The sequence below is a fragment of the Podarcis melisellensis genome (genome assembly GCF_964234715.1).
Source record: "Podarcis melisellensis genome assembly, chromosome: 1".
Lineage (NCBI taxonomy): Eukaryota > Metazoa > Chordata > Lepidosauria > Squamata > Lacertidae > Podarcis > Podarcis melisellensis.
Window position 1 is genome coordinate 94,684,752 of NC_138528.1, and position 23,743 is coordinate 94,708,494.

Below are 23,743 nucleotides of genomic sequence, written 5' to 3' on the forward strand. Positions count from 1 at the left end.
CCCACACAGACTATTGTTGGCTTGCATGTTGGGATTTCTTTGCAGACAGCTGCATGCAACATGCAATTGGTGGAGGAAGAAGAGGCTTTACAGTGAGGCTAAAATTATGGCAATACCCAATATATTGATAGGGTGGGGATTGGAAAACTATGTTGAACTGTAGCTCCCATCATCCCTAACTGTTGGCAATGCTAGCTGGCGCTGGTGGGAGTTGGAGCCAAAACATTTGGAGGGTCACAGGTTCCCCATCTCTGGCCTACAGTATTGCTTTGCATCCAAGGTTAAGACTTCTTGCCAGACCCTTCCGTTTTCCTTTGGGTCCATGCCCCATGAAACTCTCCTGATGCTGCTAAATTTCTGCCCAACTGCAGTTTGCAGGCCAAGATGGAAGACATTACTGACCATTGTCACTCAACCTTGAAACTGGACTGAGGGAGACACAGAACTACAGACAAGAGGAAAACACTAGAACTTTCTGCTCTCTGGCTTGGCTCATGTGCTCTGTCTTGTCTCTCTGCAAACCACTGCCTAATATTTGGCTGTGATTATAGCTTTTGTCTGCCTCATATCTGAAGTCTTTTGAATGGCGTGTTCCAACAACGTATCTAATTTAAAGGTGACTTTTGCACTTGAATGAGTAAGGTTGAACAACTGCTGACTTCTGAACAGAGCCAAAACACTGATCATGAGACCCCTCAACACAAAAGTTTGAAAAGCTTTATGTATTATTCTGATGGATTGAAGAATGTGATTAAGAGTGCAATCCTGCTCACATTAAAGCCAGTGACAAAACTTCCACCGAATTTAAGAGAGCTGGACGACAGTATAAATGTTGCAAGCTAAGTGCCTTGGAACTAATCCTGTTGAGGCAGATTAGATGAGTCTTCAGATATGAAGACGAATGCCTTAGAAGCTTGCATATTTTGCTGCCGTTATATTCAGCAATTACTTCTGTGTTCCCGCAGGCCTAAAATAATTGATTTTGCATTCCACAATGTTTTAGTTTATGTTTAATTTTCTAGATCTACTTTTATATAGATATAAATGGCCTGCTGCAGTATCAAGGGGTACAGATTGGAAATAATAATGAACACTACACACACTTATCTTTGAATAGGTCTTAATGAACAAAAGGGCTGGCTTCTGAATAAACATGCATAGACTTAGCCTGCCAACTGGACTGTGTTGCGTGAACTATGTATTCATTTCTTCATGACATTTATATTATTCCTCATGTCCAAGGAACATATGGGGAACCTGTCTCCCCCCGTGTTGTTGGACTTTAGCTCTCATCATTCCCAGCCAAATGACCAATGTGCTCCACTCCCTTTCATCCCTAAAAGAACCCTGTGAAGTAAGTTGGGCTTACCAAGTGAACATCATAGCAGAGGAGAGATTAAGACTTGGGTTTCCTCAGCACTAGTTTCAAGCTGTACCTACAGGTGTAGAGAGACTTTGACCACCTAGATGAACCTTTACAACAGGCATGTCCAACAGGTAGATCGTGATCTACTGGTAGATCACTGGACATCTGAGGTAGTTCAGTAGATCACCAAAGAAACTCATCAACTTTGACTCTCCTAAAGAAAGCTCAACAACTTTCCCCTGCACCCCTAAAAAGCGGGGGTTTTTTTCTCCCTAAATAAATCTCAACAACTTTGACCTGAACCCCCCAAAATGGGGTAGATCACTGCCAGTTTTTAACTCTGTGAGTAGATTATGGTCTCTTGGGAGTTGGCCACCCCTGCTCTACAACTCCCATCAGCCCTGCCCACTTGCCATGTTTGCTGGGGTGGATAGAAATTGTGGTATAGCAGCATCTGGAGGGTCAAAAGTTCCCCACATCCACACTGGCTGGAAAAGACTTGCAAAGCAGACTGGCTTGAAGAAACAGATGTTCTACTTCCTGTAAAACTTGCTAAAATCCTTTCTGCACTTCACAGGAAAGCAAAGGTTTTATGGCTGTGGAATGGGTTAATGGAGCCATGGAATCTTCTCTGCTAGTGTGTGGCTCTGTCATCTATGTTGAGCCATCACAAATATCACTTTGTTGTCTTGGCACCTCAGAGCTTGGTAGCAGAGCTTGCCACAGTCAAACCAAGCACAGTACATCCGGTATATCCCAGCATGCAAAGTTGGCTTCTTGAACTCAGGCATTAGAGATCAGTCACTCTGCTTTTGTTGGAGTTTCTGATGCTGAGAACATGCAGTGGAATGTTTCTTTTTCTTTTTCTTTGCTACTGAGGAGCTGCTAAGCTAGCAATATCTGAAAGAGTAGACGGCCAAAACTTAACTGCACATTATCCCAGTGTCTTGATCATTATCTCAGACTCAGGCCCTGCATCGCTGCTTCAAGAATATAAAGGTGGAGGGTTTAGAAGAGAAGGAAGTTGACGGGATGCCTGGAGGTTCTGTTAAAAGATTGTGCAGTGCAGAAGGGCAAATGTCATCCAGCTTTTAACTCTGCTGTGAAGCAAATGGGCAATAAAAGGGAAAATAATTGGGCTTCTTGCTGGTTGCATTGTCCTTGGTGCCTTAAACCAGGGCAGCAAGCTTATTTCCCGTGCAAGGAGAGGAGAACCTTTCTCACACTGACTTTTCTCACCTTAGCAAAGCCTTTTTTAAATGAAGTCCATTTGTCTCTGATAATCTGGCACATTCACTTTTGGGAAACCTTGCTTTAGAGTCCAATGGCTTTCCTTTGTCAGTAGCTAACTGTTGTGGTTCCATTGAATACCTTGTGGAAGGTCATAATTTTCTTTGGTAATCACTTGCAAAAACAAACGCGGTCTCTGTAACATACATCCACCACATTTCCTCTCAGCTGGTGCCTTAGTATTAGTATTGATATTTTAATTTATCCAAAGATTAAATTAATCCAAAAGTCACAGAGTAGTTTACACTATAAAAACACAAAAATATATAACATGATAACAAACAAAACAATACCCCACCCCTGCCCTGGAGTTTTAAAAGCCATAGATGAAGGTGAATGTTTTTGCCGGGTGTCAAAATATTATATCTGATGAAGGCACCAGGTGAGGCTTTCTGGAGAGAGCATTCCTTAAATGGAGAACCACTGCAGAAAAGGCAGTGTTGCTACCTTCTGGACTTCTCACGGAGGGGGCACACAAAGAAAAGCCTCAGGTGATGATCAGTAGCTCTGTTGGATTAATTTGTGAAGTGTTACATTATAATTTGACATTTTTAAAAACAAAAAAAAGGTGAATATTGGGTTATTTCATGGGACCTAAAGCTCAGCCCTAGGAATAACTTCCCCTTTGAGGTGTGTCTTGCATCATCACTGTGCACTTTTTGATGATTGGTCAAGACTGCCCTCTTTACCACAAAGGCCTTGGGCTGTGCAGAAGTCATTCCTCTTCCTGCATTGCTGGGCGCTGTGGTTCTGTGATGCTGTTGTGTTATTTTGCTGTGGGCTGTTCCATAGCATTATTTTTATTACTTTAATGTAAATTGTATTTGTTTTAATTCACAGACTTTTGTAATCCACTGTGGCACCATTTGGTGAAGGGTGGGCTATAAGTACAAAAAATAATAAGCAAACTGCACACCTTTCTACATAGAAGTAAGTCCCATTGATTTCAACGAGGCTTCCTTCTTATGAGGATTTGATGAGAACTGCAGACTAGTGTGACATAATATTGGCAAGTGGTCTGTTGTCTTTTCAGTGCTTAAGGACCTGTGGTTTCGAGGATTTCACATCCAGTTAGTGGAGCTAGGGTGGCCATTTTGGAGGTGGTATGAAATATTCAAGGAGGCAGTGGAATCAAAGTCTAGGAGTTACATCTAATGGATGTGATGGCTAATGCAGGCCCACTTCTAAGTGACAGGAAGCTAATCATGACTGCTTGCCATTTCCCATAGAGGGAGGCACCTGAAGCAACCGAGAAAGCAATTTCTTTACCTATAAATTGTTTTTCTCTTTTTCTTTGAGTATCTAGACATGAGATCCCTCCCTTCTACAGTGTGATTGACACTTTCAATGGGGAAAGTAGTTGACCGCTACAGAAATGCTCTGTTTTATATATCTGAGGACATTGGCTTATAAAAGGAATCCTGTGAGGCTAATTGAATAAGATTGGCATCTGTTACTGATACAGTGAGTAGAAGAAAAGGTATACATTTTGAGCCGGTGGAAACAGGCTGCTAAGTAAAAACCATAAGTAGTAAGAAGCTACCATTCTTTCATTCTTCATCTTTTATGCTCTCTGGAACAGTTGGAACTTAATGGAGAATGAGAATGCAGTTTGCTCTGTGAAATTCAAAAAATGCACAGAAATGGCTTTGGCCTTCCCAGAGCAAGAGGTCTGAAGGAAATTGTTTGGCTTAATTTATATATCCCATAAACTTGCTATAACCCAGAATTCTGTGCAGCACTCATTTTGTATGCTCTGTGAACCAATTTCTTTGTTCATTTGCACCTGTTATTCCATTTTAAATTGAAAGAGGTTTCTGGTTGTATCCAAGGGGCAGAGTTTATTACACCAATTTGGTTAAACTATAAATACAGAAATGGACTCTGAAGGTATTGTAGGTGGAGAAAGCTGAATGAAGTCTTATGCTTTGTTTACAAGTTTTGGTTGCATATTTTCATGAAAGCTTCATCAGTTTTCTAGCTTGAAACTGTTAATTTATTTCCTAAATAAAAGGCCAAGTTTTAATATTTTGCGTTCAAGACCAGGATCATATATTCTCATGGCAGTCATTGAAAATTCCACCACAATGCACCTGTGCAGTAGTTGTCTGTCACTAGAATGGATATGAGCTTATAATCCCTTTGTATCTATGCTATACGCTGTACACTGAAACTGTGCCCAGGCCACAACAGTGTCATTTGAACAGCCTGAACACCACTGCCATTTTCATGCACCATTTCAACAAGGCCAGCTGAGCTGGATTTTCCAAGTGGCAGGTTTTCAGTTCCATGGTCAGCCATGATGGGCTTCAAAGGTTGCAGAAAAGGAGTGCCATATTTTTCGCTCCATAAGACACACCTGACCATAAGACTCACCTAGTTTTTAGAGGAGGAAAGGGGGAAAGCCCCATTTTTAGGGGATCAGCTCAGAGTTGTGCAGCTTCTTTTGCAAAGGGGAAAAGCCCCTTTTTTGAGGATCAGCTCAAAGTTGTTGAGCTTACTTTGCAAAGGGAAAAATCCTGTTTTTATGGGGTTCAACTCACAGTTTTGCGGCTTCTTTAGGAAAGGAAAGGGAGCCGTTTCTACAGTTTCCAGACAGTAATCTAATCAGCCAGTCACATGTTTCTGGGGAAACAAACAGCCTCCATCTGCAGAACATTCAACAATGGAGGCCTGGGCAAGGGGGCGGGGCCAGAAAGGGAGTCAGCGATCGACCGCACATTCACTCCATAAGACGCACAGACAGCTCTTATGGAGCGAAAAATACGGTAATGGTTGAAATGTGAATTGTTCATGCTTTTCGTATTCCTTGTGAATTGTGCATGAATTGTGTGCTTGTATGTTGAGTTCCTCATTTGAACACACAGCTGAAAGTATGAAAAGAGGATGGGCAAACTACCCACATAGTTTGTCATTCTCTGCAACACCTCAACTTACTCCAGAATAAGTTCTGCACAGTTCCAGAAGCACGTGGTTCATTGTGAGCAGAAGCCTCTTCTTTTTCTAATGGCATCTCTATTCTTTTATATGACACTGGATTTGAAATGTGGCTTTTCTTTTTTTTAAAGGAACCCCTACTTGGCTGGGGTGAAGTTTCACTAATGGGGGGGGGAGCATCACACCCTTGCCCTCACTGGTTCCCTGGTTGGTCCTGATAGCCATTTTTATTCCTGATATTGCTACATGGTGGGCAGTCTTAATTCATCTCTATTCTTGAAGTTTGATGGAGTGAATAGGTAGGAACAGACAGAGCCTGGCTGAGCAACTGTGAAGCACCACACATAAAGAGATATACTTATGGGTAAGACGTCAGAAAAGGATATGAAATGAAGACTTCTTAAATAAAGAACTAATTGGTTATCTGCCCAACACTGACCATCACACATTTTTGGAAGTATTTGGAAAAAACGCTATGGCGAAGCATAACTTCTGGCTATGTCAGAAAAGCTCATCCTAAAATTTCATTTTAACAAGTCAAAATGGACATGTTTTATCAAGTTTGGTTTGATATAAGAAGATCCTGCTGGATGAGGCCAACATCCCATCTGGCCCAGCATCCTTGTTCTCACAGCAGCCAACTAGATGCCTGTGGGAAGTTTGCAAGCAGGACCTGAATGTAAGAGGACATAACACAGCTGTGATTCCCATAATTGGTATTCAGAAGGATACTGCCTCCAACAGTGGAGGTAGAACATAACTAACATGGCCCATAGGCCCATAGCCATGTCCTCCATGAATTTTTCTAAACCTCTTATAAAACCATCCAAGGCCATCACTGCCTCTTGTGGAAGTGAGTTTATCCATAGTTTATCTCCGCTCTCCTTGCTTTTATTTGTCCTGAAACTTCTAACAGCCAGCTTCATTGGGATGTCCATGAGATATAGTAATATAAGAGAGGAATAAAAACTTTTCTCTATCTGCTTTCTCCATGCTATGCGTAAATTCATAAACTTATATCATGCCACCTCTATTTCACCTTTTCTTTGAGCTAAAAAGTCCCAAATGATGCAGCCTTTCTTCAAAGAGGAGTTGGTTCATCCCCTTGATTATTTTGCTCGCCCCTTTTATTGATTTAGCTAATTTTATTAAGTATATAGATGAAGGAGCAAAGACCCTGAATTACACCAGAAAAAGTATGTAATTTTGTGGAATTCTTAACTTCAAAGAGACATGATATTGGAGACAGTATCTCTTCAACACTATGCTGTGTCATCATGACACTGTGGAAAGCATAATTAGAATAAGCAAAGATCAAAGTTTATGTTAACTTACTTTTAGTGTATATTTTTCTCCCAATTCCCTTGTTAATACTGTTTGCCTTCCTATCCATTTCAAAAATCCTAATTAAAATGAAAAGAACAATAAGTCAAGCAAGCAAGTACAGCAGAGGGAGGAACAACCTTTGAAAGACCGGCAGCAGGAAATCTCAGAAGTTTATCAAGAGTTGGATGTGGGAAGGGGAATGGCATAATTCCTCCAATAAGTGGCAGAGGCTGTGTGGTTTTACGGGTCCTTGAGGAATTAAATATGGGCATTCATGCATTCCATTGTATGATGCTGATATTGAAAGGTGAGTCTCTCATCTGGTTTGGAGCTTGATTGTGCCATGAACCTCAAGCAATAAGGCAGAGCCTAACTGCCACTTGACAATTGAAATAGACGTGAACATGCTTTCCTTTATTTCAGTGTGTGGATTTGAAACTGACCCCACAAGCTTCAGTGTTTCCTTTGAAGCTTGATTCCATAATGATAGCAAATTGGGCTTGTCAGAGAATCCAGCATTAGAATTCCTGTGCGATGTCTTCCTGAGAAATACTGAACTATTTCAGCTTTGTAGTTTGTGTTTCATTTCAGAAAATGGATGGTGGGTTTGCGGGAGGATTTGAGTGGCTGAAAAGGAAGCAGAGTGGAATTCTATAAAATTGGTAATGCTGTTTTGTACAGCCTTCGAAAACAGCCCGTGCTACTTTCAGGGGTGAGGGTAAAAAACTAGCCTATGTTTTGATGAAGGGGGTGAGGTCTTGAAGCCCAAGCCCAGCATTATCAGACCCTGCTCTCCACTCCTATATTTCTGAGATAGCTACAGGAATTTAGTAATACTGAGCTATAGGAACATGGTAATGCTGCCTTCAAATGGTTAGAATTTCATTTCTAACCTTATTGACGCAGAAGCTGAATATAACTGCTTTACTATAATTTGTTAGTGCAGGCTAAATTGTATAGGACCAGCTTAAATTGTATAGGACCAGCTTAAATGTTTAATGCAAGCTTTCTTATCAAATGGTGTAAATTCTAGAAGAGGAGAGGTGTTAGCATATAAGCATCTTATTCTAGCATGGACTGAGAAAGGAAATAGCTAATTCATCTGATCGTTCATTACATGGTAATGAGCAAACAGGAGCAACACTGAGCAGTTAAGCCCAGACAGACAGTTACATAAAGAAACTTTAGTATTTGCAACACATTTTAGATTAATCTAAACAGAAGATGAATGAGAGATACAAACCTATTGGTTCTAGTAGACTGGGTGACATTCAACAAAGTTTTACTCAGAGTGGATCTCTTGAAATCTGTTGAGCCATGTTCATTAATTTCTACTCTGAATAAAACTTGGTTGAATATCAACCATTGTTTCGTATTGCGCTGTACCAACATTAGTTCAAACTGTCTGCTTTTCACAATAAAAAGTCTTATTTGAAACATGTCTGCTACCCCCTTTCTTCCAAACAGTATTTTTCCTTGTTACCAGTAAGCACCATTGATTACCTGTATGTCTCACAGGGTGATATGTAACATTTCAAACTGCTCCACGTGTGATGGTTTTCTTAAAGAAACCAATACTGGATTTTGATACAGAAGTGTGATGTGATTTATATTCTTTGACAAAGGACCAAGGGGTCTATGTGTGTGGTTTTTTAAATAAGTGGTGCTTAAGTCTGAAGTCTTGGAGGAATTACTTTTTAGTAAGGAGCGTTGTTTGGATGCAGCACTGCAAGAATTAAAGGGGCCTGCCTTTTCTCTTTTCCCATGCTTCCCCGCAAGGAGGATGAGTAGGGGGCAGTGGTTCTGATTCACAGAGCTCTTTCCGCAGGGAGTGCAGCCTGAAGCTCACATTTGCCAGCCACTGGAGAGACGGGGAAGGGGGAGGCACAGGAAAGAACCCCATCCCTCGCTTGTTCAGAATCCTTGGGAAAAAGAAAAGCGCGGGGGGGGGGATCATCTGTCCAGGGCTTTCCCACCATCACCATAAAACCAAGAGGATCCTCCAACTCTCTGTCCCCATTCCCCTGCTTGAAATGTAAAAATTGCATCTGTGGGGAATATTTTCCTTAGCAAAAAAAGGTGTTAGGGTGGTGGTGGGGAAGGAGTCTCTCTGTGTGTTTTCTGGATTGCTTTGCAAGCTGCATACATGAGCATGCAATGAGCCAGCTGCTTTGGCTCTGTTAGACTCCCTAACTTGCCAAGACTCCCCCCACCCGCGTCCTTTTTGTTTTTTGGTCTTCAAGATATGGCAACCCTAACTCAGCAAGTTTGGTAAAGAAAGAGCATTTTAATATGCGTTGTATATGCAGTTATAACACTCTGACACCAGATGGTGGTGTAGAGTCCCATCTTTCCCTACTGGATTTCCTTGCATGAATTTATAACGCGTTTAACTTACTGTATTTTTCCGTATATAAGACTATATTTTTTCCCTATTTTTTCAAGTTTAAAATTGTGGGGGTCGTCTTATACACGGATAGTGCATATGGGGGGATTTCTTTATTTGGAGTCCCCAAAAATAGGAGTCATGTTATACACGGAAAAATATGGTAATTGCTTCTTTGATGTGTCTAGATCAAGCCCTGATTTCGTCTAAGAAGTGGCAGAGGTTGTGTGGTATTTCCTTCCACATAAACATAGTTAGGATTAAGATTAAAAAAGGAAATGATGCCAATGCCCCAAACATAATTACCATACTTTTCAGTGTATAAGACAAGTTTTTTGGTTTTTTTTTACTCTAAAATAATGTTCAAAAACATGCCTTGTCTTATACATGGATGGTGAATGGGGTGGACAGGGGATTGGCTGCAGCTGCAAGCAGGAACTTGTCAGCGACGATTTGGTGGGTGCTTGTTGGCTGCTAGAAGGGCTTCTTTGTATTGGCTGCTGCTGCTCTAATTGGGTTGGTGATTGGTTTCTGCAGCAAGGACTGCTTTGGATTGGTTGTTGCTGCCGTGATTGGCGGCTGCTGTTCTGGGATGCGTGCGATTGTCAGTGGACAGCTTTTCTCAGGCGGGTTTGTGATTTGCAGCTGGGGAAGAGTCTGTTGGCGATTGGCTGTCACTGTGGGAAGTGGGCGGTTGATTGGCGGGTGCCAGCGATTGCCAGTGTGGGTGCTGCAGGTGAGTGATTTTTGTGCAATCCCCTCCCAAAAAAAGCCATCTCCCCCCCCCCCATTTCCTTAAATTTGAGTCCCCCAAAATAGGGGGCGTCTTATACATGGGGGCGTCTTATAGACAGAAAAGTATGGTACTGGTTTATAATGGGGAGTCCCTCTAGTGAAGGATAATACCATTTCACATGCAAGTGTATATGTTGCCTTGTGCGGTTCTACAATTATTATGAGACACTTTAAATCTCAGGGTAGCCTTCAACATTTCCTCGTAAATACAAAGCTGAAGTATCAGGTTAAGCCAGTTTGAATGTCCAAATGCTGCCAAGTGAAAAACTGGGAATTTTTGCTTTCAGTAGCCATAGCATTGAACTGCATCATAATTGGAAAGCGCACAAGTTCAATAACTGTGATGAAAATGGTAATAAAAGTGTGTGCACATAATTCAGCTAAAATTAATAAAAATCCCGTTTTCTGATATTATATAAGCAGCTGACCTTTGCCACTTTAAATATCTTTATCATCTTATCACGGTAAACACAGAAAGCTGCAAATAAAATGTATTCTGAAATTTGAATGCATAGATCTCCCTTGTGGCTCCTCCAACTCTACAATTCTATGAGATCTCCTTTTTACTTTTGTAGCTGCTTCCATCATTCTGAAAAAATAAATGCATCAGTGTGTTGTCTTCTACTTCCCCTGTTCCCCACAGTAACCCATAGAGTAGGTAATTCGATAAAGTCACTCTGGTGGCTTCTGCATACTGTAGATTGCTACTGCCAAAAGGACTATATACCTTTTCCCCCTTCCTTTGCAATAGCTGTGAAAATCAGTGACTTCGCTGCTGGAAGAGTGATATACTGGGGAGCGGGGGTGGGGGTGGACTTTATTATAACATGATTGCTGCTGAAAAACTGTGAGGTTTTTCTCTTAAGAGAGCTTTTCAGTGACTTTCTCGTTGCCATATTCACTGTATGCTACCGTGGTTTATTCCTGTGATGTTTTGCTTCTTTCCTATTTTCTCCTTACACTGCTACGTGCTTGATTTCAGAGGTGTACTTCTTGGTTTCTCATATGCCTACACAATTTCAAACATAGGCAGTAGTGACTCTTTATTCAGTGAACACTGTACACTGTATTAAAGGCAAGAAAGCTCTTAAATCACCTGTACAAATTAATTCTTATAATGAAAAAGGTGTGTGTGGGGGTTGCCTTGAAGACCATGGTCAGGAGTTTGGGGACCTATGGAGGTTCTGAAGCTCTAGTTGGTGGAAGGATCAGCCCTGGTGTCGTGCATAGTTCACTGTCTGCCAGGTGGTGCCAGAACACATGTTCTTCATAAGGGATGCTTAAGGGTGGAGGCAAACAAGTTCATAGGTAGTGATAGATTGGTTGTCTTGATCGGCATGAACTTGGCATGGGCATTGAACCCACTTCCCTCCTAATGAGAGCTCCTGGACAATCCAACAAGACTGAAAGAAAGTAGGCATGATCGCTTTGCCATTCTTTGCAGGATTTCTGGAAACTATTACTTGAGGAGACAGTTAAAATTAATAGGGGGTGGGGGGATAATCTCTCTGTGTGGAGAGGAATCTAGAAAGAGAAATATATTATATTCCCACAGTGCAAAGGATCATGGGCACCAAGTCAGGTGTCTTTAAAAGGGCATTAGGCAAATTCACAGAGGGCAGAACTATCCATGGCTACTAATCATGTTGGCTATAGACAACCTCCAGGATCAGAGGCAGCATGCCTTTGAATACCAGCTGCTGAAGACCACAAGGAGCAACTCTCTGGGAAGCAACAGTCTGGGAAGCAACACTCTGTTTATCCTCATGCTCAGCTTCTGGGCTTCCAATAGGCACCTGGTTGACCACTGCAGAGAGTAGGATGTAGATAGATCTTTAATATCCTCAAGTAGGGCTCTTCTCACACTCCCCCCCCCCCATTTTTAAATTAATGTGACAGGTAGGATTGTGGAAATTCAGGGTTTGATTGCTGGATTACAGTATAAAGAAGATCCTTGGTGGTAGACAGCAAGGTCTATCTAGTTTTGTTACAACAGCAAGCCAGATGTCTTTGGAAGCAGAAGATGAAGGCGATACTGGCCACTGGTTCTGGACACCAGTGCAGCTCTCCCCCATCTTCCCAGAGGTCTACCCCTGATTGTCAGAGAAGCTGTGGCTTCAGAGGGAACTCTATCCACCTCTATGCCCAATAGTGGCATTGTTCCGGACAAACGTATCCCAAGCAATAACTACAATTTTGAAAGACTATATTGCATTAACTCTGCAGTTGGGTTTAACTGTCTTTGAAGGCCCAAACTTGGACACTAAATCCAATGAAGTGTTGTCTTTTGTAATAAAGGCAGCACGTTTATCAATAGCTCAACTTTGGAAGAACCTGAAAGATTTGGACTTGTCTCTGTAGTACTGCAAAGTTTGGACTATAGCAGTAGCTGGAAAATTAACCCATCATTTATGGACAATAATAGGACTGGACAGCCTGGACACATATTATGAACCATTGCAGAGTTTCATTTTATTTTCACACTATATTGATCAAGGTTATGTTCCAACACAGTTACAAAGACAGTTACGGTTTTCAAGATGAGAAATTCTTGAGCTACTTGGCATCAGAACCTCCTTGATAGTTGTCTGCCTTTCCTTTTGTGTGAGAGCTAAGAGAGAAGGGCTGGTGGGAGAGGTAGTAATGTATAGCTGCTGCTATCTCTGTTATGTTACTATTGTGAAATCTCTTTGTTTGTATAATGTCCCACTGTGTTTATAAATACAAAATCCCTTTAGAAATGATCATCATCATCTGGTCTCCAGATCATACAGCTTCTGAACATTGAACTCCTAGTTGAACAATAGCTGTCAATAGACCTTTTCTTTTTGAATATGTCTTAATAGTGTGTGTGCGTGCGTGCATGCGTGTGCTAAGGACCACATCTTGCGGCAGCGAATCTTTTGTTAATTATGCTTTGCAAAGAGAACACATGTTTGCGTCATTACAGTGGGAATTTATTTTTCCCTTTTAGTCACTGCAAACCTAAAAAAGTCTACAGGGATAGAAGAGCCATTCAGAACATTTCATACCATGGCTTGAAAAGAAATATTATTCCAGAAGCAGTACTAATATCAGGAAAGAGAAATGATTTGGAGCTTTGCTGTTTAGGGCTTGGAGCCCAAATCGCCTTCTAGTTCAGCACTGTGCCTTTATCGCTGGCCAGTCAGACACTTCTGGGAAGCATTAAAACAAGGCTTGAAGGCAACATTATTCCCCTGTGTTTATCCTAAATAGGGATGGGTGGTTACAATGCTGCTCCCATTAGAATTGCATGGGACTTTTAAGTTATTCCAGGTGAAAGCCCCAAGCAGCTGGCCTGCCTGATGCTGCCCTCTGATTCTCCTCCCCTTCCTCCTTTTTCCTTTCCAGTTGCAAACAAAAATGAGCTCTGGGAATGGAAGGGGGCAGCGGACAAGACCTCTCCCACAGATGCATGGAGAGCTATCTCTTCCTGCTCAGAATTTGGGGCATCAAGTTGCAGAATTCCCAGTAGGAACTCCCAAATGTCGTTTGTTGTTAAGGAGCTTCATCAAGAACTGATTTGGGCCTCATTGAAGGCACTGCCATCTCTCCCCCAAGAAAAGGTGTCCCTTCCTTTGAGAAGGTGGGGTGTTAATGGGAACCCAAGGGCTGTGAGCAAATTTGAGGTGGGGGTCCAGCTTGCAGCAGGCTATGCCCTCACCTTGCACCTGTGCACAGAAAAGTACAGGGATGCATGTGTTAGTGAGAGCTCACTTCATCCTAAAGGTAAGGAGGCACATTGCCTCTGAGTACCAGGCATTTAGTTTCTATGACTGATAGGGCTTGCTGGGATGAAACAGAGCTTTAGGCAGCTGGAGCTGATGGAACATGTGATGGGGATGGCTTAGCAAGGTGGCTTGGATTTGTTGTAACCCCCTTGCTTTTGGGGGGAGGCAGTGTCTATCCCTGTAATTCCTATCCATTCATTCACTCGGCTTAGTTTTCTTTTCTTCCTGCCCCCCCTCCCCCTGTGAGCAGTTAAAACAAATTCTGTCTGAGTTATGAAGTTCTTGTTTTTAATTAAAATGCAGAAATAGGATCTGGGCTATGTGTAATAAAGAAGAGAGGCTCTATTAAGAAGGTTACTAAAAGTGAGCTAATTTTTTTAAAGCAAAACAAGAAAACAGGAGCAGGAAGTTTTGATGAAAGGCAAGCAAAGGTTTGGCAGCTCGATCCAGGGCGGACTGGAATTGGCTGGTGTCCACTTGGAATCGGTTTCCTAATTAACTCGAATTCTCTTTTCACTTGTGCATTTTTGGAATGGATAGTTGCTGCTCTTCTCCCCGTCCTCAAAGCCATTTGCTTATTGTGAGTCCTGGTCCAGAAGAGGTGCAAGCCAGAAAGCAAAGGAAGTAAATGTAGAAGACCATTTTGAGTTTTCAAGGGTATTGGATATGCTTTCAATACCCCTTTCCAAGCGGCACATTCCACTGCAGGAACTTCATTAACTCACTCATTAGTGTTATCTGATTCACTGCTGCAGCCTCTCATCGGAACGTGGAACAGCAGCTGGAGGAAGAAATCAGCTCAAGCTAATGTATATGTTAATAACACTGATGTTTGTAGCATTTGGTGTTAGTAAAAGAGAGGCAGTAAAAAATCTACAGTGTATCCCTCCAACGAAGAGTGGCGGAGAGGGAGAGAAATATCCTCGCAGCCATAAAAGTTACCAGCTCAGAACATTTATAGTTGGTATTTATAGATTAGTGGAGTATGTTAGAAATTCCGAGAGTACAATACCCACACGAAGATCCACACCATGAATTATTCAATGAGATGGATTGCAAACCAGTCTAGTGACAAACAAAACAAAACTGATGTTTCACAGAGCTGAAATGAACTTGCCCCTATGACCCTGCCAACCCTCCTTAGTCAATAGACTTCAGCCAGCAAAAACTTCATATGCTTTATGGTTCCTTGATCTTTTTCCTTTAGAAACTCCTAGAATCTTCTGGTCTTTAAGTTAATACTTGAAGAATCTCAGTAGAAATTCAAGTAGAATCAAATGAATTAGCAGCCCTGCTTTTTACAGCAGTAAAGGTAAAGGGACTCCTGACCATTAGGTCCAGTCGCAGTCGACTCTGGGGTTGCGGTGCTCATCTTGCTTTATAGGCCGAGGGAGCCGGCGTACAGCTTCCGTCATGTGGCCAGCATGACTAAACCACTTCTGGCGAACCAGAACAGTGCACGGTACCTATTTATCTACTTGCACTTTGATGTGCTTTCAAACTGCTAGGTTGTCAGGAGCAGGGACCGAGCAACAGGAGCTCGCCCCGTTGCGGGGATTCGAACTGCCGACCTTTTGATTGGCAAGCCCTGGGCTCTGTGGTTTAACCCACAGTGCCACCCTCGTCCCTTTTACAGCGGTAGGAGTAAGTAAATTTGCTTTGAAGTGTTGCATTAACTCAGCCTTCGCCAATCTAGAGCTCCCGATATTTTAAGTTGGAGCCCTAGATAGCATGGTCAGCAATCGGGGATGATGGAAGCTGTAGTCCAAACCATCTTGAGGGCCGCTAGGTTGGGAGAAAGCTGCATTAACCAATACGCACTATCCAATTTTTCAGAGGCACACTTACTCCAATTATAAGCGTAAGCCAAGCTCCCTTGAATGGAGGGAGTGTGACTTCCTGCCACCATCTACTGACAGGTGATAGCACTACTTGTAATAGACTGTCAAGTGGGATGTTGATTTACAAAAGAGCTTCTATTGATCTGTGGTATAAATGATTACAGAAAAAACTCTTGCAGGATCTCCTCTTGACTTTGTCAAAGGCAAACTGTTACCCGTTTCTGTTCCAGAAATCCCATCTAGGCACCAAAGCCTTACTTTGACATATCCCCACAAGCAACTTATGGAACACCCTTGAGTTGTTTTGAAATGTGTGTGTGTGTGATTCAGGCTACCAGCTTGCCTGGGAGTGAGTCCCACTGAGTACAGTAGGGGTTACGTCTGAGTAAACTTGCCTAGGGCTGCACTGCAAAATTCATTTGCTAAAAATTCCATGCTGAACTCAAACCAATGCCCTAGATAAAATTTTGTTTTTTTGATATCTTCATATTTCTGAATGTATCTGCTATAGCACTTGGCTTGGGTGATGCTAATTCCCCCCCCCCCCCGTCAGCTGCCTCACCCTCCAGACAGGCTTCTGTGCAACCATATGCAGCATGACTGGGAGCCTGTCTATTCAATCTGTTAAAGCCTATGGCACTAACCATTAATCCCCATGCTGTAGCCCAAAGTTCTGACTAAAACGATAGCGTATTCTCCCCCTGTTTTTCCCAGCTTTAATCACATGTACTTAGACTTGCTTACAGAAGGACATAGACCTGCCCTCTTGAGCTTCACAAAGCAATATGCATTTTGACATTGCTATAACACCAATAAATAATATTTTTATTAATAATAAATAGTAATATTTCAATATCTGAATGGGTGGTACCTTGGTTCTCAAACCTAATCCTTTCCGGAAGTCTGTTCCAAAACCAAAGTGTTCCAAAACTAAGGTGTGTTTTCCCATAGAAAGTAATGCAAAACGGATTAATCCGTTCCAGACTTTTAAAAACACCTAAAACAGCAAATTAACATGAATTTTACTATCTAATGAGACCACTGATCCATAAAATGAAAGCAATTATCAATGTACTGTACTGTAAAATAAATAAGACAGTATTGTAGATGATAAGAATTAAAATTATTTTTTTTTCTTGCCTGCACTGATGATAGTCATTGTTTGGATGGGGGGCTTTTATCCATTTCCGCAGGCACACAATCAGACAATCAGTAGTAGCTGAACTGGTTTTCACACAGTCACAAAAACAAATTAACCGAAAAGGCCTCAAAAACAAAAATGCAAAATAAATAGCAAAAACAAAAACTCCAAACTATCTGTTCTGGAAGTCTGTTTCACTTCTGAAATGTTTGAAAACCAAGGCGCAGCTTCTGATTGGTGCAGGTGCCCCGGAAACAATAGCCGACAGCCGCATCGGGCGTTTGGCTTCCCAAAAACATTTGAAAACCAGAACACTTACTTCTGTGTTTTCGGCGTTTGAGAACCAAGGTACCACTGTACCACATATATGAAACACAGAATTAACCATTGTGTAATATCCAGTGTATTAAGGCTATGCATGCATTATTGGCTTAAAATGCAGCAAGGTCATTTTTTTCTTGCTGATTTTCATGTTGAATTTGCCTGTCATGCCTACTTATGGAAGAACAAAACGAAGGCACATAAGGGGTTTGGTAACCACATCTTTAGAGGGCCGATAATCGAGGCATGGGAAAGGTATAAGAACTTGCTAGAGCCGAAGACACCACATTGGCTGTCACCTCTTGAAATTATAAGTATAAAAACTACTAACATGAGAAAGAACTGGGCATCATATAATCAGTTAGTAACTAAAGTGGAAGGGAAATGGAGAACTAAACCCTATGAGCAGATAAAAGAACATGTTTACGATTGGCTTCACCACCAACAAGTGAATCAGATGTTCAGCAAGGACTTCAAAGAAAGAGGTTATGCAGACAAAGACTCTAAATACCAGACGGAGATAATTAACAACAAAGAGAAAAATATATCTAAGTTATATAGAATGCTGCTTGATTGGAACTTGGCTGACGAAGAAGTTAAATCTGTAATGATTCGCTGGGCTAAAGATATAGGTCACAGTATTCAATTTGAGGATTGGGAAAAATTATGGAAAGATGGGATAAACTTTACGGCGTGTACTGTGATAAGAGAAAATGTTATGAAGATGTTTTACAGGTGGCATTTGACACCTATGAAACTTGCCAAAATGTACAAGGTGGACAATAAGTGTTGGAGGTGTAAAAAGGTAGAGGGCTCCTTCTACCACATGTGGTGGGAGTGCGGAAGGGTAAAACAGTTTTGGGAGAAGGTTTACATCGAATTAAAAAAGATATTAAAATACACGTTCATAAAGAAACCCGAGATTTTCCTATTAGGGATATTAAGACAAGATATAAAAAAGGAAGATCGTAGACTGGTATATTATGCGGTTACGGCAGCAAGGGTTGTAATAGCGCAAAGGTGGAAACAACAAGAAATCCCGACGGTGGAGGAGTGGAGAGGTAAATTATCGGAATATGCTGAGCTTGATAAGTTAACGGGGAGAATTAGATATTTAAAGGACCAGATATTTACCAGCGACTGGGGGAAATATGTAGACTACTTGGAATACGTTTGTGATGGAAAAATAACGCTCAAGGGATTTAAAGACGTACTGTAACAGACTAGAGGTTATTGTGCAAAGAAAATAGAGAGTAAGAGTAGACATAACGACAATATAAACGAAGAAACGCGGACATTAATTTTGGCTACGAATGACTTGCGATTTAGCTGAAGGAAGTCCTGAAAGAAACAACTATGTGAAAGAAGTGATGTAAAAATATCTATTTGATGTATTGTTATTCGTGTATATTTTTCTGTTCTCTTTTTCTGTTTTTTCTTTTTCTTTCTCTATTTTGAAACGCTTAATAAAAATTTACGTCGGAAAAAAAAAAAAAAAAAAGAATTTGCCTGTCATGGTAGTCATCGGCATGGGTTGATGTGCATAAAAGTGACCCGCTATTTGTGCATATCAGTGGATGGAGACTGGGCAGTGATTTCTTTGCTTGAGGGAATCGCCTGGTTGCTTTTCCTGCCCCATCTCCGCTAACAGAAATCTATAAAACAAGGACAGTTTCCAAAATGTACTGTATACACCTGGGATTCAGTATGACTTGAATAAGGATTGAATTACATTGATGTTGGCTTAGGGAAAACCCCCATCAAAATTCAGTATTTCACCAGAAACTCCGAGATAACTCTGGATCCTGGGTAACATCATGTGTACATGGATTTTAAAAAATGAGCAGTGTATGCACAGTGGAGTCAGAGTAAATGACCAGGTGTACACAGCCTAAGAGGGACTGCCAGTCTTAGAGTAGACAGTAAAAAATGGAGGTACTCATGCTGATAAAACAACATGACTGACTTGATCTAATCAGTGCCGAAGATGTGTTACTGAGCTGGATGAGCCATTGATTTGACCCCCCCCCCCCCGGTTTCACATCAGTGAATAACATTTGGAGTCGTGCCCTTGAAAGAGAACAGCAGAACTCTGATAAGCTGTATGCTAAGATGGACAATGGGTATTCCAAACTGCTGGAATGTATTGCACTGTCTGGATTGAAATTTCAGTGGAGAGCTAAATGTGTTCTACTCTGGTAATTCCTTCCATCATGGTAAGCCACTTGAAGTTGCAGAAGAGAAAACAGTAGCATTGCCTTCTAAAGTCCCAATATGACTTCTTCTTTCTCACTTGGCATTCTTTTCACCCATTGTCAGCTGGGAAAGCTCAGTGGGTGGTACATGAGACTCTTACTCTCAGGTTCGTGGGTTCGAACCCTATATTGGGCAAAAGTTTCCTGCATTGCAGGGGGTTGGACTAGATGACCGTTGTGGTCCCAGATTATTATTTTTTCTTAGCTTCTCTACCTCTGCTTTGGTATCTGCTCATCTCCCTAGAGACCACTTTATCCACCTCCCTAGCCAGAGTCTGGTGCTTCTTTAAATCCCTGTTCTATGCACCTTCAGCCAAACATTTCAGCCTTCTGTTGAGGATGCAGAACAGAGAGCAGGCATTGGGCTTCTATGACCAGGCTTTTATTCTTTCTCAACCTAGGTTACAATTCAGCAAGCACTTGGAACAATCTGCCCCTTACCTCTTCTACTGTGGTTTGAAACAGAGCAAGCCCCTTTGAAACAGAGCAAGCCCCTTTGACACTTCCAGTGCCAATCAACTTATTGGGGCTGGAAGTACACTTTCAAAGGAGGTCACAGGGATTGCCAACCAGCTGATTGGCAGTTATGGCAAGCAACTTTAAACATTGACAGATGTCAGTCACCTGACATCATTATGACATGAGGTGATTGACAGGTGGATGGGACCACTCACCTGCCAAAGTTGACTGAAGGGTGGGAGAATGAGAGGTTCAATCTGCTGGACAGAGCCATTTCCCCAGTTCTGTCCTACAGCATTGCTTTGACACAACTCACCTGTGGAATAGATGGTGGGTAGACTTGACTATTCACTGCCCTTATCTTCAACCCAGCCTCTCTTCCATGGGGGTTAGGAGATACTCTGCTACAGGCCTGTGTTAAGATCCCTGTCAGGGAGCTATATGCATATGGCCCTGTTTAATAGTCTCAATATATTATCAAGGTTTCACAGAGGGCTTCTGCAATTTGATTTGGGTCAGTATAAGAGACCTCCATTTTCAGAGGCAGTCTGGGGCAATAAAGAAAGTGTTAAGAGTTGGAGTGAGGACCTGGGTTCAAATCTTATTCAAGCAATAAACCTACTGCTGATCTACTACTTAGGATTCTTGGAATGTATAATACAACAAAGGAGACATGTATGGCTCCCTGAGCTTCTAGAAGGAAAAGCATGACAAAAATGTTATAAATTATAGATTGGGAGCATAGAGGTTTAGAGTTACAGTATTTTGGGGCCATCAGCTGCCCATTGTTCCCACAACCGGCATATGTGTAAATAAATGGATGTTACATAAATTCTGTATAAGGAGACATGGCATGGCATGTTCTTCACATATCTCCTATATTCACGTTGAAAATGTTGACTAGTTTTGCACTGCACAGGTGAAGATCCACGTGAATCCTCTTTCTCTCCAGCTTTCCCTTTCTGCAGTCAGTATTGGCACTTTTTCACCCTGCCCAGCTGTTCCTGTCACCCATACATTCCTAAAAGTAGACAAAAACAGGGCAGAACATGAGATTGAACAACATGAGCCTTCCTTTGGCCCTTGGTTTCTCTCTATTCCAATGGAATCTATGCTTGTAAAGCTTCCATGGGGAAATGGGAGAGAGCATCTCATCGCTGCATGAGAAACATGGGCTTGTCAAAAGATGTAATACTCATGAGTTAGAGCAGTGGAAACTTAGCTCTCAGTAATGGGATTGTCATATTCTTCTTATTATACACCTGAATTCTCTTTTCCTGTCCATAGTGTCTGCTAAGCACCAATATAATTTCAATTAAATTTTGCATCAGATAAAAGGCCTTCAGCTAATTTCATGTGAGTTAATAAGTAATTCTTCTTTCCAAACTGCATTTTCAGATGTCTTATCTGGAATTCTGATCTCTGCCATGCACACTCTGTATTCTGAACATCAATTCTGTGCATTGAACTGTTGCAGAGTATTATTCTGTCATTAACTCCTACTTGGAGGTGTGTAGAGAACTCTGTCCAGCTAGTACTTTTCCTCCCTGAATTTCTGTGTGGTGTATTTGGCTTTGCAGATACTGTTAATATGTGCTCTTAGTTGGTTTAGTCATGGTCCGTTTATCTACATACAGCGTTTCCCACAAACAAATAAATGTTTGCCCTAAGCACAGAAAACAAGCAAAGTCTAAATGCAATAAGCACGGTGCATAATAAAAACCATAATATCTGTGCAACATACTGAGCATTCAACAATTAATAGGTCATTTTAAATATATCAAAAGATCAAGTGCATCTAAAGCTTACCAATAGGCCAATTATTCAGTACATCTCCAAATAGTCCCAAAGCTTATGGCTATAGTGCTTAGCAACCCCCAGTCCATTTTTATATCTAGCCCCAGAAGGTCAGAACCAGCATTACCATTTCATCTAGAAGCAGCTCCCTTGTAAAGGCTCCTAAGGCTGGTAGATTGGGCAAAGCAAGTAGAAACTCCAGGCATCAAAAGCAAACACTACCCCCCCTCTCTCTCCCTCCCTCCCTCTCTCTCTCTCTCCCTCTCCCCTGAGTAAATTCTGGTGCTTGGGATTTATTTTAATACATGGAGCAAGCCCACAGAGACTAGAAAATCGTGATCTTCTCTTTACAACGCACTTAACTTGTGCAGTCTATATATTACGTGTGTATATGCTTTCTTGAAGTGTCAAGGATAACAAATTATGTTTTTTTAAAATAATAAAAAAACACAATAAAAACATAGGCATCAAGAGTTGAGAATGGGAACTGAAGCATGAACAACATTTAGATAAGTTTTGCTAGAGCTCATTGGATATGGGATCCCAACAGGAAAAGCATAACCCATAAATAAAAAATTATGGCACTGACTTAGTAGCAGCAGCAGCAGCAGCAGCAGCACAATGTTCCACTGTGAAAGTAGAAACTCATTAAGTGCCTCTTGCCAGTTTTCCTTAGCACATCCTAGCTTGCTTGCCCTTCTATAAAATTTTCTTAGTATCTTGGTCTTATTAATTTTATACCTTTTCTCCCAAAAAACTGCAATAAAAGCCTATTTTGAAATTCATTGCAATATTTACAGAAGCGTCAAAACTCTCTCAGATTTTTAAATGGAGTTGTCACCTGCCTTTTATTTCCTGGTGTTAAAGTATTAGAGCATTGGCAATTCTAAATCTGCATATATTCATAGGAGTATATATACTGAAAGAACAGTCTTTTAAAAAATAATACCTGGAGAGGTAGCAGTACTGATTCTTTTAATACACTTGAGACAACCCAATTTTATTTATTTCTTTATTTAGTTATTTAGTTATATGTAAGGGCTGTGGCTAAAGGGAAGTAGAGTCCAAAATATCTGGAGGACACCAGGTTGGCAAAGGCTGAATTACATATTATGAATAATTTCCAGCTCTTTGGCCTGGAATCCTTTTTTTGCCTTAACCTTGGCATGCAGAGGCCTTCATATATCCTTAACAGCTTCATATAGCCTTCAAGTTGGAGGAGGAGCCCTTGGTGCTTTTAATCTGTTCTAACATTTATATTGCATTTTATGTCTCTCTGCGTGTTTATTTTAGTACTCTAGATTTAGCATTTTAGATTGTAAAACACCTTGGCAGAAAGGTAGGCATGTAAATAACCCCGAAAAAGCAAAACAAAAACTTGCAAAGGAGGCAACTCATTATTATCAAATTAAGTTTCCATTGATTTCCCATGAGTTCTATTCACGTTACCACTGTTTCCATAAAAGTAAGTTAATTGTAAGGTTAAAAAAGTTGTGTGGTGCATGTGCAGCTATGGTGCTGTATAAAAATAATAAATAATAGCTGTTAAGTAACTAGGCTGCCTGGCTGGGAATGCACACAAGCCTCCCATGGATAGCTTGATTAGATTCCTTTTCCTCTGTGGATGTTGCTATGGTTTCAAGTTTGCGCTCTCAATACATTTCTGCCTTGGGCCACATAATGTTTAACCTGAAATCACCTGCACTGGTACAAGATCTCAGAGTACCTTTACATGTTCTCTGAAGAAATTGGGACAAACCAGGTCCAAGTAACCCAAACCTAGCAAAGTGACTCTGAGGAAGGTTGCAATGTTAACAGTGATCCCCAGCACTAGGTATTCATGACCTGTATTGACAGAGCCTGCAATTTATTGACACTCCCTTAGAGCTCTGCCCTGGGTCACATGGCCTGGTCACATGACCTGGGCAGTTATTTAGGCCTTTAGTTTTGAGTTCTAGATTCTTCTATAAAACTGCTCCTCGTTCATGGTGCCCAGAAACATTACATGGTGTCAGAAAGAGAGAATGAGGAGCAAATTGCATTGACCAGCAGAGGTTTTCTGGCCAAAGGGCTACAA

General features: G+C 41.4%; 1 protein-coding gene and 1 long non-coding RNA gene across 6 annotated transcripts in view; one reads left to right on the forward strand and one right to left on the reverse strand.

Moving 5' to 3' along the window:
* The window catches only part of GPR39 (G protein-coupled receptor 39), a 123,347-nt gene that overhangs the window by 64,272 nt on the left and 35,332 nt on the right, over positions 1-23,743 (forward strand). The window lies entirely within an intron of this gene.
* LOC309376069 lies at positions 17,233-23,551 on the reverse strand. Of its 3 annotated transcripts, none has more exons than XR_014171057.1 (4): positions 23,512-23,551; positions 20,697-20,890; positions 18,665-18,810; positions 17,233-17,317 (listed from the first exon to the last, which is right to left on the reverse strand). It is a non-coding gene; the product is annotated as an uncharacterized lncRNA (long non-coding RNA). The 3 variants fall into 3 exon arrangements; XR_014171058.1 differs by lacking the exon at positions 23,512-23,551 and adding an exon at positions 23,393-23,492; XR_014171059.1 differs by lacking the exon at positions 23,512-23,551 and adding an exon at positions 21,794-21,886.